At 41.3% G+C, this 16,374-nt stretch overlaps 1 long non-coding RNA gene across 3 annotated transcripts in view; it reads right to left on the reverse strand.

Annotated features, from left to right (window-relative positions):
* LOC147148907 (uncharacterized) overlaps nt 1-15,970 on the reverse strand; it is a 24,156-nt gene extending 8,186 nt beyond the window's left edge. Inside the window, exons 1-4 of one of the 3 annotated variants that reach the window (XR_015086590.1) lie at nt 15,821-15,970; nt 11,748-11,877; nt 7,788-7,873; nt 3,446-4,484 (exon numbers count right to left, since the gene is read on the reverse strand). This is a non-coding gene — a long non-coding RNA (uncharacterized LOC147148907). Of the gene's footprint in view, nt 1-3,445; nt 4,485-7,787; nt 7,874-11,747; nt 11,878-15,820 lie in introns of those variants that run through there. The other 2 variants (XR_015086591.1, XR_015086592.1) reach the window with 2 other exon arrangements.
* Nucleotides 15,971-16,374: the final 404 nt, after the last annotated feature.

The raw sequence follows: 16,374 nt of genomic DNA on the forward strand, positions 1-16,374 counted from the left end.
CCACATTGATGCGGGTTTTTTTTCTACCCTTCCGTTGTTCACGTGTTCATTTATGTTCATTGAAATCTGCCATATAGTTCACTGCTTTTGTAAGCATCTCCAGCCTTGAGTCTGCTCAGTGAGCGTTTTCATGAAAAAGCACACACGCACACACCGGTGGGCTCCCCGCGCACACACGCACAAACTGGAATGAGTTTGGTGCGAACAAAAGGATGTTACAGAGTGTCAAAGCAATATCTTTCTCCCTTCACTGTGGCCTACGTCTTTATTTTCAGCTCAAGGACGGCCAAACAAGGCAGAAGAGAACGAAGCAGACATTGATGGAGAGAGCTGAACTGAAGGGAAAAGAAAGTAGAGAAGTGAAAGAAGTGATGAACAAAATCACACAAATAAGGACTGGAAAGTATTAAAACACAGATTCCGCTCATTTCACCACTGAATATCTCAAATGTTCTGGCAATACTGTATACTTAATGGGATGTGGATCTTTTCTAAAACCTGCTAGGGTTTCTATAGTACGTCATTGGGGTCACGGGTGAGCTTATCCCAGCGGATTTTGGGCGAGAGGAGGGACACACCCTGGTCGACAGAAAATCCCAGCGCACAAACTGTATCAGCAAATAACAATTCACACTCACATTTACACCTAAGGGCAATCTAGAGTCTTCGGTGACCCTAACATGGATGTTTTTGTGATGTGGAATGTAAGTGGAGTAGCCGAAACTCATACAAAACGCCACACAGCAAAGTTCAGACGGCGATTTGAGCTCGGACATTCTGACTGTGAGCCAGAGATGCTCATCATCATGCCACCGTGCTGACTCAAGGTAAAACCTAATTGGTCGCCATTTTTAATAGCGCTGTCTGTAATAGTAAGTCAACTCAAACATATTTTTTTTCAAGAATATGTTCAATGCAGGCCCACCACACGGCACTCTGATTAATATTGTGTTTGTGGAATATGAGTTAAGTGGCCGTTTGTGGAAATATGAGAAATTTAGCCGTATTTAGCCATCTCATTTTGTCACTTCTGTCGCCTGATAATGGCTCTGGTAACAACCAATCACGGCTCAGCTTCAGAAAACAGATGAGCTGTGATTGGTCGTTACCTGAGCCCTGAGCAACTGTGATGTCATTTTCAGTCGACAGAAGTAACACAATGGCCGCCCCCATGGATGGCTAAAAATGGGTGGATTAACTCTTATATCACAAACGCATTTATGAGAAAAGTGGGCCTCTATAGAACATATTCTTGAAAAAAAAATGGTTTGGGTTGACTTCCGCTTTAAAAATTCAAGGTAGTGTTGTATTGAAAGTAGCAACTCAAAATGACTTTAATGGATATTCATCTTCTTTAGTTTTGAGGTGGTTTCTTAAAATCACTGCGTGAGTATGACATGATATTGTCTCAATGCTTTTTTTCAATATCTTTTTAAATACAGTTTGAACTCAAAACGATGCTTTTTTGTGTGTGTGTTTTACGCTGGTCATGAGCTGCTTAATAGATAGCAACAAACGTTTTACCTAGCTTTATTTCAGCAGTGAAAATGTATCGCTTATGTGTGTGTGTGTGTGTGTGTGTGTACACATAGTTTTGCAGTCATTTAATTCTGGTAGCATTCTCATCCTAGCGAGGGCTTTCCAATTGCTGCAGTCAGCTGTTTCATTAGGCCTAATTTAATTAACATTATTTCCATTCTGCCAGCAGCGACACACTCACTCAAAACACACAGAGCAGAGACGTTATTAGAGCGTGCGTGTGCGTTTGTGTGCGTGCGTGTGAAAGTTGTGTTGCATTTAAAGCAGATAATGAGCATTTGGAGATACACATTGAGCTTTGTAGCTTTGTCATTGTGCTTGCCATTTTGTATATTAATTCGGAAAAGTGGCACGAAATTTCAAAGCATACAATCACCTCCTGACAAGCCCGGAATGCTGAAGAACCTTGCTTGTGTCTAAAAAAAAGACAGAAGGAGGCATGGAAAAAGCTGGGCACCTCAATAGTAGCCAATAAGCAGACTCTGAATTCTCCAACTAGCTGCCATTTTTACATTTGTCTGCAGTGGGACTTGAATGTTCCTTCCAGGTGCCCTGCTGCACTTGAGCCAATCCCACCTGATTTCTGGCAACAGACGGAGTAAACTCTGGAATGCTCCCCAGCCAACCACAGCCGTTTGAGATCATATTCCTATAGTGCACTTTATTAAAATTGACAATAATTCATTTGCATATGTGGTCGGCGTTTAAATGTTGCTGTTTATATTGGGTTTTTCCATGTATAAATTGGGAAAGCTGAAATGAAGGGGAAAGAAAGTAGAAAAAAAAGGGGCGTGAACTAAAACTCAGCTCAACTTAATTTTATGTAATGAGCGCTTTTAAAAATCAATTAAAACAAATGTATAAATAAAAATTGAACATATAACGCAACACATAACATTAAAAACAATAAAACAAAAACAAGGACAGAATATAATGCTATGTTGAAAGCCAGGGAATAAAAATGGGTTTCAAGATTAGTTTTAAAAATGGAGGGTTAGGGTTCTTGTCTAATGTGCACAGGGATGATAAGACCCTAATATCGCTCATTCTACATCCAACTTTTCCATCTCCTAGCGTCTCCCCGTGTCCACTCATCAACCGGCCAGGCCAAATAACCTCTCCACAAGTATTGCATTGACAAACTACATCCACTCCCACAACACAACAAAGCAGCCCTGATGCATCTGAATGTGAATGTAAGGCTGACACTTAACTCGTCTTTCCCACTCTCACCTGCCTCAGTGTGTGTGTGTGTGTGTGTGTGTGTGTGTGTGTGGGGGTGGGTGTGGGGGGGGGGGGTGTGGGTGTGTGTGCGTGTGTGTGTGTGTGTGTGTTTGGCAAAAGCCCAAATCATCCATTCCCCACACGCGCGGCGATGCACACCTATGACCCGGTGTGAACCACTGAAATGTAGACGGAAGGTAATTAAACAGGGATCAGTCTGCTCTTTATCAAGGGCTCTTCACTGCAGGGCTAAATTAACCTTTGCCCCACAACCATGCCACACACGCACGCCCACACATCCGTAAGAATCCTGCTTACAAACATTTCCATATATATATATATATATATATATATATATATATATATTTTTTTTTTTTTTTTTTTTTTTTTGACCAGTGGCTGATCCAGAGAACTGACTTTTGCCAAACCAGGAGTCGCCCAATGGTCCCAACCTTCCACATTCAATTTCGATTTAGACTTTGGGCATGAGCACACTTCCCCCCAAAAATCATAATTTGCTTGGTACACACACAAATATTTTTAATATCTACGTTTCTTTTTTTTTTAATGAGAGAGTTTCACATGTGACAATAAATATCTTTGTGTTCTTACTGCCCTTAGTGTGTGGTTTATTCGAGTTGACCAACACTGCACACCACACACTCATGATCTGTCCGCCGAATCAAGAGTCCCGCCTCCCAAAACGTTGCATGATAAATTGATGTGGTACTCGCACTGACTTGTGAGCAGCAGCAATATAGAAATAGTAAATGGGGTCAAATCAGGCAAATTATCTTAAAGTGGCAGTTGAAATCTTTTTGGTCACATTTGTTACAAACTTTGCTTCTAATTTGAATTGCAACAAACCACTGCGCCCGAGGAAAAAACAACCAATCAGAACAGTAGACATCATCAATCATTTCTAGTGCACTCGCGGGGACCACGAACAAAATGGTTGGAGCAATGAATTGTAAATGTAGTGGTAGTAGTAAGAACAAACAATTTCTTTCCTCTTCATATCAATTTTCAACATCTTTCTTTTTTTTTTAAACAGGCGCCCACCACTCACACTTTAAAACTGAGTTAAACTTAAAAATCAGTATGTGTCCGTCACGCTTTAAGTGTGAATTTTATTTTATTAAATTTGACAAAATACCGTCAAGAGCTTTTGGGGGGGTTCAACATAATCATATCCTGTGGGATAACACGATTGGTCCCTGGATGGAGGAGAGAGGAATCTATGCATCCCATTCCTCCAAATCTGAGTGGCAGAGCAGAAATTGTAATTGTCACACTCAGCTCGGCTCAGTTCTCTCCTCCTTGACATCCAGTTCGTGTTTTTACCCAAGTTTTTTTCAATTAATAACATGTATTTTCTACCCCTCCGTGTAAGTGGATTAAATATCCCTGTTGATGTGCCAAAAGAGAATGATTAGTGATGATTTTTTTTTTCCTCTACTGAAAGAAAAGAAACTAAGGAAAGGCTTTTTAGAATGGCATAATTTTAGCATCTATTTCACTTCTGTTGCTGTCTTAAAGAACTTTGATAGAATTTTGTTTCTCCACAGGTGTAAACCATTTGACAACCTGTTGTTTGTTTTTTGCTGTGTACCGACTACGCCAGATGCTTGTCGACATCAGAGTCGTTTGCGTCGCTGTGGCCAGCTGTTTGCCACCTGTGGGGTTGAGACAATACAGACAAGAAGAAGGTGAAAGGGGACCTGGGGAGGACAAGAACAACAAAGTGAGATTGGGCATTGAAGGGGCATTTTACCTTGCCAAAGGAGAGCAGATGTGACCAGATATTGCCCTGAAGGCCTTTGTGTTTCCAAAGCAGGCAGCTTACTTCTTTTCTCACTCAAACAAGCCTTCAAACAGCACATACTTAAATGGATCACACCTAAAGGACAAAATGCCTCGTGGGACTGAATCCATCTTAAAGGGGGACAGTTTCAAAGCTTGAATGGGAAAAGTCGCCATCACACTATTGTCTATTGTTTACATTTGGGTTGTCATTGCATTCTTCCAGTCTGGGTTTGCTAGAATCTAAAGTAATACAGACTATAGAGTACAGACTCTTTCACAGTACAAGCATATTGTTGGAAAATAGTTTTATTTATTATAACTGTTACATGGCACTTAAATCCAAGAAATGACACCGCTTGAACTACCTTTTCCCACTCTGCCCCTTTGTTGTATGGTGCTCCACAGGATACCATTTTGGAGCCCCTGCTGTTTTCATTGTATTTGCTGCCCCTCCCATTGCTATGCGGATTACAGTCAGATCTACAGTAGGTCCCATGAAGCAAAGAGGACCTTTTCCTTGTGGCCACTTTTGTCCAATCTGGAGTAAATCAAAGCCTGGATGTGCGCATGGGTGAAGTTTTCTTTTCTTTTTTTCCTAGACTTTGCGCTGGTAGAATTGGGCGTCATGGGGTATTTGCCCCTTTGTGCGCCATTGTGGGATAGAACGTAGTGTTTCCCCCGCCAATCTTCACTGCATCCCTAATTAGCATTAAAATCAGGGCGATACACAGTGCACCCCGAGTACGCCGCGCTTGATATGCAGAAACAGAAATTAGACTCACTGGAGTTCGTGCATGACATTGGAAACTAAACTGCAATATCCCCCCCTTTCGGATGATGTAGTCAGCCGTGTGTGTGACGTGGGCAAATGGAGACTGGCTTGCACAGCCCCTTTCGTGCGTTCGCGTGAAGACACTAAACTGTGAAATTGAACAAAATGTATTTAAAGAAAGGAAGCATTAAAGTGTAAGAGCTAATATAACACAAAAGAACTACAAACAAAGAGAACAAAAGTTTGACATGGAAATAGCCTAATAGATTCACAAGGAAGGGAGCCAAAATGGGTGAGAAGAGTTACAACGGAAGGAAGGCAAATCAGACCTACACAAAGCGGAAAGATACTGTAGGTATATACTCATCACCTTTATAGTTGGTGTCTTTTGTTGACTGAAGAATATGGAAAGTAAATGTCAGGCAACACATCCTCTCTATTGTTTTTCGCTTATCTCCCACCTATGCACACACTTGTACACGTTACTCTTTTTTAAACTTATATTTAACGTCCACATCCTTTCTCTATGTCAAATTCTCATGTTTGCCCATTTCATGTCATTTAAATGTATTTTCTCTCTGTGTTTTTTCACTTGCATGTACTTTTGTCTCGTTTTTTTTTTTTTCTTCTTTCTGTTGTCACCAAGTGGCCCTCTCTTTCTTAATGCACCTCAAAATAATGCTGGTTTCATTTTTGGACATGTATTCCCCCCTCTATCATTTCCCATTTGTCTACCAGTAAATGCTTTGAGAACCACTCTGCACAACCACCCACCCATTTTTTTTGAATAAGAAAGGTATACATCAAATAAGAAGTTCACCTTTGAGTTCACGTCTATTATATGTAAGTGTCCTCTTTGGAAATTGTCTCGTATTATGCTGCTGTCTTTGAAAACATTTTAAAGGGAATAATTCTAGCGATTAACAGTGACTCACAGCATTTTTCTTTAAAGGTTTTTTTTTTTGTAAAATGAAGACTCATGAAGTAGTGGTTGAAACAAGAGTGTTGACCACCAGGAGTTCAACAACATTATTTGACATCTCTCAGCTCTGATAGCAGTACTTGCTGAGACAGACGTTTCAAGATTAGCATCTAGATAGCGCAAAAGCATAATATGCACAGCCGGGCATACAGCCTATGTGACGGACCGGTCCGCTTATCCGCCTATGACGGACGCCCATTTTATAGGCGATAAACAATAGACGGGAAACTTTAAAAAAAATAGTCAGACTAAGCATAGTCAGTCCATTTTTGTCCGTCTATATCATCATCTATTTTCGAGGTGAGCTGAATCCCACCATGAAGTGTTGACACCATTGGTATTACGCATTTAAATCTTTATCTACATTCAAAATTAATTAGTTGAGCTTACCATTTCACTAATTCATCTGTCAACAAATTAAAATGTTGATTGATCTCGATGTGTCAGAATTGAGGTCACGCATATTTAAAGACGTTTAGATTTAGAAAACCAAAACATTTGCATTTGTTGAAGCCAGAGCAAGACTAATGGCAAATTTACAGTAGCTACAACATATTGAGTTATTACAAAAGCCACCCGCATGGATTGGGCTGTCGCAACAAACTATGAGCCATATTATGAACTCTTTTTAGCAGAGATAACAGCGCCACCCTCTTAACGGTTCTCTGAGCTGATTTTCTTCATTAACATCCACATTTCCCCCCGCCCCACGTGATGAGTCATGGCGTGAGGAACGAAGGCAAGTGTGGATTTTCCAACTAATTGGGAAGCAGTGACCTGGTGTGGCCCAGCTGATAAATGCCACATTAAGGATGCTAATGTGAGTTGACAGAAAGCAGTGTTGAACATTCAGACCGTGATCACTGCCACACTAACCCACAGGCTTTTGAGCCTCAGCGTATGCACACGCAGCCTTTTACATGGATCACTGCTCCATCAGCTTGGTGGGGACTTTGATGCCCTTACATTTCACTTGGTTACTTCAAATTAGGAGATAAATAGATTCGGGAGAGCGTCAGGCCTGCCATTCATCCTTTTTCTACACAGATTGTCCTATCCCAGCAGACTTTGGGTGTTAGGTGGGGTGCAACCTGGAGTGGCTGTCAGAAAAAAAATGGTCATTTCTGGCGGGCAATCAGCAAAGAAAATTCAAAGCAACCATCCATTTGTTTCTTTGGCCACTGGCCTCATTAGGCTCACACCTAAGGAGGGGCGGAGCCATGGGATTGACAGCCTGCCCACCCAGTGAGATTCATGAGAAAAAAAATATATTTAAATTATTAAATTATGTTTTAATTTGCGTTTTGTTGTGATTTTTTTATTCTATTGAATATTGAGAATGGCATAATTGTGGTTGTCTAAGGAAGATCTGATCTTCATATTATTCAGTTTCTCATTTTATTTGAATATACGATGTGTCAGGACAGAAGGATTGTGCTCAGTGAGAGAAATATTCAGGCCCACCCTGATTTTTCCAGGTCCACCCATTAGCCACGTTCTGGCTCCGCCACTGCCTGCATGGTTCACATTCTATCTCAAATGAATGCTGTCTGGAAAAAAAAAAAGGAACAAAGGTGTGTTTTTAGACAGACTCACAGGAACTTAATGTGTTACAGTGATGACCACAACAAGTAACCTCTGCAGTTAGAAAGGAATGAAATGTGTGTCTATGGAGAGCAAAGTTATAACAAACACTTGTGGACTTATGTCCGACTGTTTAATTAAAATGCTTCCAGTTCAATAGGGCACATAGAAAATGAATCATTCACTCATGGAAAATGTTGGGTCTTCAATGAACCTAATATGATTGTTTTCAAGCAATTCAACACAACAACAGTTAAGCCGGATCCAAGATTCGAAACCAGAACCTTACAACTGTGTGGAACTAGTCTACAGTGCTGCCAATCGTGTCTCGAGCGCTAACAAATTAAATGAAACCTGCATAGCTTCCCGTGTCGACCTCTCCAATCAGGCCCCAAAAGAAGGGATGCTTTTACAGTCTCGATCTTATATTTCGGGCCCTTTACAATGGAAATTCACTCCATCGTAGCTTAAATTCAACATGTTTCATAGCATCGTGTGAACATGCGATAAATAAATCAGCCACTCATTTCATTCATGTTGTGCAGTTGCCCTGCCATTAATATTATGACACTGAAAAAAAAAAGTGTGCAGAACAGGCTTAACCCAAGAGTTTTGGTACTGAAAGTGCAACATTTAGGTCATAGCACCGGTTAGATAGGCTGTAAGCTTCTCTTACTAACGCTAAGCTTCTTGTGCCCTCACAGATATAGAGTCACGAAAAGAGAGTTGAAAGATGTACGAAACACAAAGACGTGCGTGCCTGTGTGCATCTGTGCGTGTGTGAGAGAGAGAGAGAGAGGGAGATGCCATGACTGACCAACGAGGGTGTGGAGAGGAAAAATCTAAGCAGATGGTCACTCAGCACCAGCCCGTCTCTTTTTCTTCCTGTGTCACTGTCATTTCCGTCTCCTCACTGACATGACCTGCTCACGTTAACATCACAGTTGGGGGCGCCACCGATGGCGACAGCACACGTTTAATTCAAAACAAAAAGGCCACACTGCAGTGTTGTCCATTTTACGTACACAAGGTTAGAAATTAGTTGTCGTTGACACACGTGGCGCAGACGGTCAAGTACTTCAGCGCAGTCCATGTGAATCGCGCTCATATAATGAGATGAGATTTACATCACCAGAAGCTGGAAACCTTCCGACTGCACGGGTTTTAAGTCCCAGACTCACTTTTGTGCATGAAGTTACGCGTGAGAGTGGCAACACAATCAAGAACGGAGCTGATTGTTGTTGCTTTGTTGCTCAGGTAACGGCCAATCACGGCTCACCTGTTTTCCGAAGCTGAGCCATGATTGGTCGTTACCTGAGCCCTGAGACACTGTGATGTCATTTTCAGTCGACAGAAGTGACAAAATGGCCGCCCGCAGGATGTCATATCAGTGATTGATGATACCGCCTTGTCTGTAGAAAAAGTAAAGAACTTTTCACACTCCCGTATATTATAGGAAAGCCAATAGTGTTTGGATTATCCAGTAAATCAATGTGATGGAGAGATGCAGTACCGACTGATGAATGCAGAACTCTTGTTTATAACCAACTAATCAATCTCTGTCTTTGTTACAGTCATAAACTATGAAAAGGCCTCTGGGACTGCCGCCCCTTGAAACCAGAAAGTCCAAAAGTTGATTTAGTTGATTTTCAATTCATTGCCCCAGAGTAGGATAAGACGCAATTTAAGTGAGACTAACGAGTTATTCTTCTATTCAACCCTGCAGGACAGTATGTGAGCGGTGAGGGGGGGGGGGGGGGGGGAACAAAAAAAAAAACGTAAGTGACAAGGAAGGACGCTATGGCGGCTGTATATCATTACTGTTAACATCTGCATAAATCTAAATAAAGGCCTGAATTGATATTTCACCCAGCAACAGGTCCAACTTCAGTGCTGACCTCTCTCTCCCGCTGGATCCAATAGCTCGCTGCTAATTTGCATACATGAATGATAATCGCGAATATGCAGCAAATATGCAAAGTACTCCGTTTATGATTGATCTAATGATTGATTGGTGTTGTCTCTGCTGGCGTCGTCCGATCCCATGAGCCACTATTCCCGTGAAAACAGCGTGTCATGGCCATTGCTGCTGATTGACAAGTGTATACGTGCAGTACATTAGCACATCTGGACACTTGATGAATATATTTAACAATGACCTGAAACAATATAGCAACCGGGTTTGAGAATCACGCAAAGAATATAAATATCCTAATATGCATAACTGTATATTATTACATGACTATTGACATTTCTGCACATATGCATTACAGCAGCGGTGCCAAAGTCTGTTCCACACCTGACTCAAATGATCAGGATCGTCATCAGGCTTCTGCAAATCTTGCCGATGAGCTGATCATTTGAATCCGGCGTGTTGGAGGAGGGAAACATGTAAAACAGTCTGGGTAGGGGGCTCTCAAGGACCGGACTTGGGCAACCCTGCATTATAGCAAAAGACACACATACACACACTTATTTCTTCAATCTGCTGAGGGTTTTTTTTTTTTCTTACAGGGTGGCCGACACACATGCATACACATACACACACCACAAGCAAACACAGGGTGTATCTGTTCCTCTCTAAAACCAGAGAAGAAGTTGGTCATGTCCTGACAGTAGTAGGTATAGGGCCACAGAGGTGAGTGGGAGTTGATTGAGTTTGCTCAGCGACAGCCCATGGGACTGAAGACAATATTACAGGGCACACACACACACACACACACACACACACACACACACACACACACACACTCGCGCGCTCTCTCTCCATCTCGCCTGAACACACACCAACACCTGAAATGCGGACAGCGAGCACACACTCAATTTAATCAGGGCTTATGTCTGTGGAAGTGAGCATATGCAAGTACAACGCAAGGCAGCTTTATTTATATACTGTAGCACATTTCATACATAAGGTCCAATGTGCCTCAATGCGACGTCGCCGTTTTTCTTTGGGTTCTTTTGGGACGTCATCCTTAGCACCAGATCAACTTAATTTTCCACTGTTCCCTCCTCACCGCAACATAGAATCGCTGTCTGTCCACTTAAAATGCAAGTCAAGTCTTTACAACAATATATTCTATGTGGTTCCAGTAGTATAAACATGGTATTCTGATTAATATTATGTTTGTGAAATGTGAATTAAGCGGCAAAATCTACCCATTTTTACCCATCTGAGGTCGCGGCAATATAGGTTGTGTCTTGAAATGTACTGCACATGGAAACAGACAAAAAAAAAATGGGTCTGTGCATTAAATTGGAATTGGGCACTTTGGCCATGGTTGAACGAATGATAGAACATTTTCTTAAAGAAGTCAACCCAAACATATTTTTTTCCAGAATATGTTCTATGCAGGCCCACTAGATGAAATACGGCATTCCGATTAATATTGCGTTTGTGGAATATAAGTTCAGCAGAAAAATGCACCCACTTTTAGCTAGCTCAGGGGGCGGCCATTTTGTCACTTCCGTCGACTCAAGATGACGTCGAAGTGGCTCAAGGCTCAGATAACGACCAATATCGTCTCACCTGTTTTCTGAAGCTGAGCTATGATTGTTGTCTGAGCCCTGAGCAACTTCTGTCATCTTCGGTCAACAGAAGTAACAAAATGGCCGCCCCCTGAGCTAGCTAAAAACGTGTGGATTTCTCATATTCCACAAACGTAATATTAACCAGAATGCCGTGTTTAGACTAGTGGGCCTGCATAGAACATATTCTGGAAAAAAATATATCTTTGGGTTGACTTCCCTTTTAATTTCTATGTTCAGGACATAAAGGGAACCTCTAGGTAGCCCCTTGTCCTGCCTTCTCCAACTCTGAAATAATGCAGTTGAAATTACCTTTTCTCTCAGCACATCTTTGCCGCACTCCCTTCCTTTTTTCACATTCCTCGACTCGCCCTCTCCGCCGCGTAAAAGGTGAATGTCGCAGTCGCTTTCGGCCGATCTGCCCCGACAATTGAATCAGGAGCTGCTTGGAGCACAGGAAAACAACAGCACACTGATTTTATTTCGTGTGCAATATCGTGTTGTACAGAATATGTGAAAGTGTCTATACAACACTTGTGCAGAGACACTTTTGGAAGCACAAAAGAAATTGAAGCAACGTCAAAGTGAAAATGAAAAGCAAGCCAATACAATTGGGAAATTGACTCAATTTACAGAATTAGGATGAATTCCATGCGTCAGATTTTTTTTTTTCCATTTTACTTTTTTGCAAATCTTTCCATAAAGCAGGGTGCACACATACCAATAATAGAGGCTAATTTAAGCTCCTTCATCCAAGCTTCTGATTGCTTCCTAATTGTGTATCATTCCCTTTCTTTGGTTCAGCCAAACTCTGTGCTGAGGATATGCGATTATAATACTGAATAAGTTAAACATTCACGACAGTGTCACTGCATTAGTCTTACGAATACTGCATGCAAAAATGTCAGTTATCCTTCCCTTCTTCATTCTGATCTGCAGTCTAAATCAGACAAAACCTGTGGAACATTTTCCCCTGCAGTTCTCGATTCAGAGGTCCAGTCAATGGCAAAGACGGCAAAGAGTAAGACAGGTGACAGCAGCAAAAAGTATGTGTTGCGATCAAATTAAAAAATGACAAAAGACTGTCACACAGTGGGAGGGGCCTCTGGCTGTTGCAAAAAAAAAAAAAAAAAATTCTAGACGCCTTGTTGCCATCAGCCTCATTTTCGGAAAGACTTACACAATGACCCTTTTCTGTCTAAATAACAGCTGCAAAAATATCAAATGAAGCCCTACTTGTGTCTGCTTTGCTTTCTCCATATCGCCTCTTATTTGCCCCTTTTTTTCATCCTACTGTATTTTTTGCCATAAGTCTTTTGTTTTGTGTAGCCCACCGTGCCGATGACACTCCCTTGCATTGATTCTGCTGCTCTCTTCACCCCGTCTCTCTGATTCATAATTGAACAGCATTAACTGCTGCTGTGCCCCAGCAGTCTATAATTAGCTGACCAGCCGGTGGGTCTTTTAACACCCCTGATCAGAATATTGCCAGCCCGACGAACGGACGCTGTCTTTTTACGATTTAGGATTGACATAATTGAAGTCTTTGTGGTTTAGTAATCCATATAAACAATTGTAGTCCAAAGCCTGGCCGATGTTCCCACGCACTTTGCTATCATGAAGGAATGTTTATCCATGCCTAAATTAAGAACTCTTAATTTTATGCAAAGAGTCCACTAATGTGCTTATGGAGACATGAGAGCTGAGCAGCATGTTTATTGGAGAGGAGAGAGATGACAGGAAATGAAGGCTGTGAGATATTTGGAGTAGCAAGGTAAGGGATTCTGGTTACTTTGCAAGTTAGTGCTTGGATGGAAGACCATCTTGGGATAGCTGGTGCTATAAACGTCAGGGAGAGGCAGGAAAATGCAAAGCCTTGCAAAGCGCAAAATCCCTGTGTTGTGTTTCACGACAAACACAATGGATTTGGTCCTGTAAATACTGTAATAAAGAGTTTTTACTCTGATCGTACAATATGGGAGTCCATTAGTCAAAGTAAAATGGCACCTGAGATTGTACTGTATATATGAGCACAGGTTGACTATAGATTCACAGTCGCCAAATCTCATCATGGTTCCTTTTCCTTATTATCACTCCATCTGGGAAGGTGTGACTCCAGATTTTTCCAGCATTGAAATTGCTGCAAGAGCTTGACTTGCCACTGGTTCCCGCTATTGAAGAGCTTTGTTTTTTTTTATGCAAACATATGCCAATTAATATTCTTTGCATGTCAAACGTTTTTGAATTCGTTATCAAACAAAGAACTGTCATATTTTTCAGTGATTGTGCTTAGCCACCTCACGATGAGTCTGTCTGCACAAGTGATTTCCTCCTACCATTTATCGTAATAAAAATATGAGAAGAGAATTATACTGCCATCCAGAGCTGGGCATTTTACTGAAAATTCGTGGGCCTTTTATCACCTTCCGCCAACAGCCAGGGTACCCTTCTGCCGTCCGTTTATCCGCCATTTTATGCAGTGAGGTTTCCATGCCACGGTGAGTTTTTGTTTCAGATAGCGAATGATTGCATGCAAAAATAAACGATTACATAGACGGAAAAGAATGATCTACCGACTATTTTTTCAAGTTTCCCGTCTATCGTCTACAAAATGGGTGTCAGTCATAGGCGCATAGGCGGACTGGCACCCCCCCATCCCCCAATTGGGCGATATTTGAAACGAGAGACTCACGGCAGCCGGACTAAATGAGTGTCCTTTAAATGCTGCGAGGCTTCTGAGGTTCTGATGTTAGTGTTATCAAAACCGGCAGCAAATTAAGGTCGTATTGCTCAACTGACACAATAAACCATATCTAGCGCAACAGTATAACAAATTAGTCCAAATAAATCAATAATCTGGATACAATTGATGGCACACACTGAAAGTGTAAACTTTTACCACATAAAACGGACCAAACTTTTCATCAATACATGCATGCAACAATAAATCATCCGTCCATAATCTTGACATGTCTGAAGAACCCACTGAAAGATTAATAACACCACATTCAAAGCGCAGATTTAAGATTGAAAGACAGAAGAACCTCCACTCAAATGTAACATGCAAAAAAATATTGTTTGAGTATCCACGTATTCAACAATCCAAGCAAATCCTTCTGCAACCAATTTATTCCACTTGAACTACCCACTCGTAACTACCTAAAATATTATGGGACCACCCAATTGCACTCAGCTGCTCGGATAAAATAATGACAAGAAGTAATGCTGACATCTGCAAAGAACAAAGATGGATGGAAATAAACACACTGGTGATAAAAAAAAAAAAAAGTGTCACTCAGGTCTGCTTTGTTGGATAATAAACCCCCTAAAACGATTGCACGTTAAATCTGATTCGACTGGTAACAGGATCAAGGCAGGATGTTCCAATGATATAAAAGTGTGTGCCGTCAGTGCCCAATTAGGTGTTTAATGATTTATTTGCCATTTCTAAGGCATTTTGATGACAGCAATAACCAAAGTCCTTGGCAAGCATTTGCAAACAAGCATGAGGCTCATAGCCTTAAAAAGTCCTGTAATGGTAATGCCGGAGAATTGGTGATCATATCAAGTATAAGACCAAGTCACATGTTGATGATAAGACTAACAGGATACCTCGCGTGTCCAGTCAAATCACTAAATTTATCATTTGTCAGATAGAGCACTAGGTTTTGATTTGCAAGTAAATGGTCAGCAAATTAGTTTGTAATCATTTTTACTGCCGGTGTGTATGTGCGTTCTGATACTGGTAATGCAATTATCTCAGCGTTAAACTACACATTTATTGTAGTTCAATGTTTTCGAAAGGTCTGCTTCTGGGTCTGCCTCTGCGGGAAGGAAATTTTGGCCACTACTCAGTTAGACAAACTGTGATGTGACTGGACCAAAGAATCAATTTTTCCCATTTACATCCCCAATACTTTCAACCCCCTCTTGTTAAATCATGCGGGATTCTAATTCTACAACTGTCACTTGGTGAAATATGGCCTAAACATCATCAAAAGCACTGACCTGCATTTAAAACTTTGTATAAATTTGTAAATGTTTGTATACATTTATTTCCCACAGTCTTTGTTTTCACTTAATAGCGTGTAACTTGGCTGTGGCTCTTGCAGTCTTTTGTAGGTTGTCAGAGCTGGGCATTCCACCTATGTGACGGACCGGTCCATCTATCCGCCTATGACGGAAGCCCATTTTGTAGGCATACCGATTTGATTAAAATGGAGTGCACTGCATCATACTGTGTCGGCTTGCTGCTCAAACAGCTTTACACTCACATACATTTGACGTTTCATACGGCCTGCACATATTTGGCAATCTGTTGAACTGTTAAATGGGAGCCTACTGCCGCTTTAACTTAAAAAGTTTTACTTGAAAGTTTTGCTTACCTTAACCAGAATCCCGTGTCACATTGTTGCCAAAGGTACAATCCTGGTGGATTAAAATGCTTCCTAGTCCTTGTGCAAACCGAAATAAAGCAGCGATTACAACAATAAATGAAAGTTTTTTTTTCTTTGAATTCGTCTTCTTTTTCTTTTCTTTTCTTTTTTCTTCTTCTTCTACTTCTTTTTTCTTCTTCTTCTTCTTCTTCGTCCTCTAACAACTTTTGCTGCATTACTGCCACCTTCTGAAAGGGAGTGTGCGGGGAGGTGGCTGCAACATACTGTTTCACAACCTCCTAACCCCACTCTTTGCAAAAAAATACAAATAGAAATGTAAACTTTAACTCGCAAGAACGTCTCTGTAAAACGGTCTCTTTATTCAAAGCTACTTTATTACCGCTTAGCGCATAATTCGTTCTTGCCCTACGGCCAGCCTGACTCATGATTCTCTCTTTGGTGCATATCCCCACCTACTGTACATATACGGTCACTGCAGTCTATTCCAGGAAATATGCCTTCACAACAACAGACATGAGACAGGCGATCGCGTTTCCGTCTCT

The sequence above is a fragment of the Filicampus tigris genome, chromosome 4 (assembly GCF_054856515.1).
Source record: "Filicampus tigris isolate MCC_2025a chromosome 4, RoL_Ftig_1.0, whole genome shotgun sequence".
NCBI lineage: Eukaryota > Metazoa > Chordata > Actinopteri > Syngnathiformes > Syngnathidae > Filicampus > Filicampus tigris.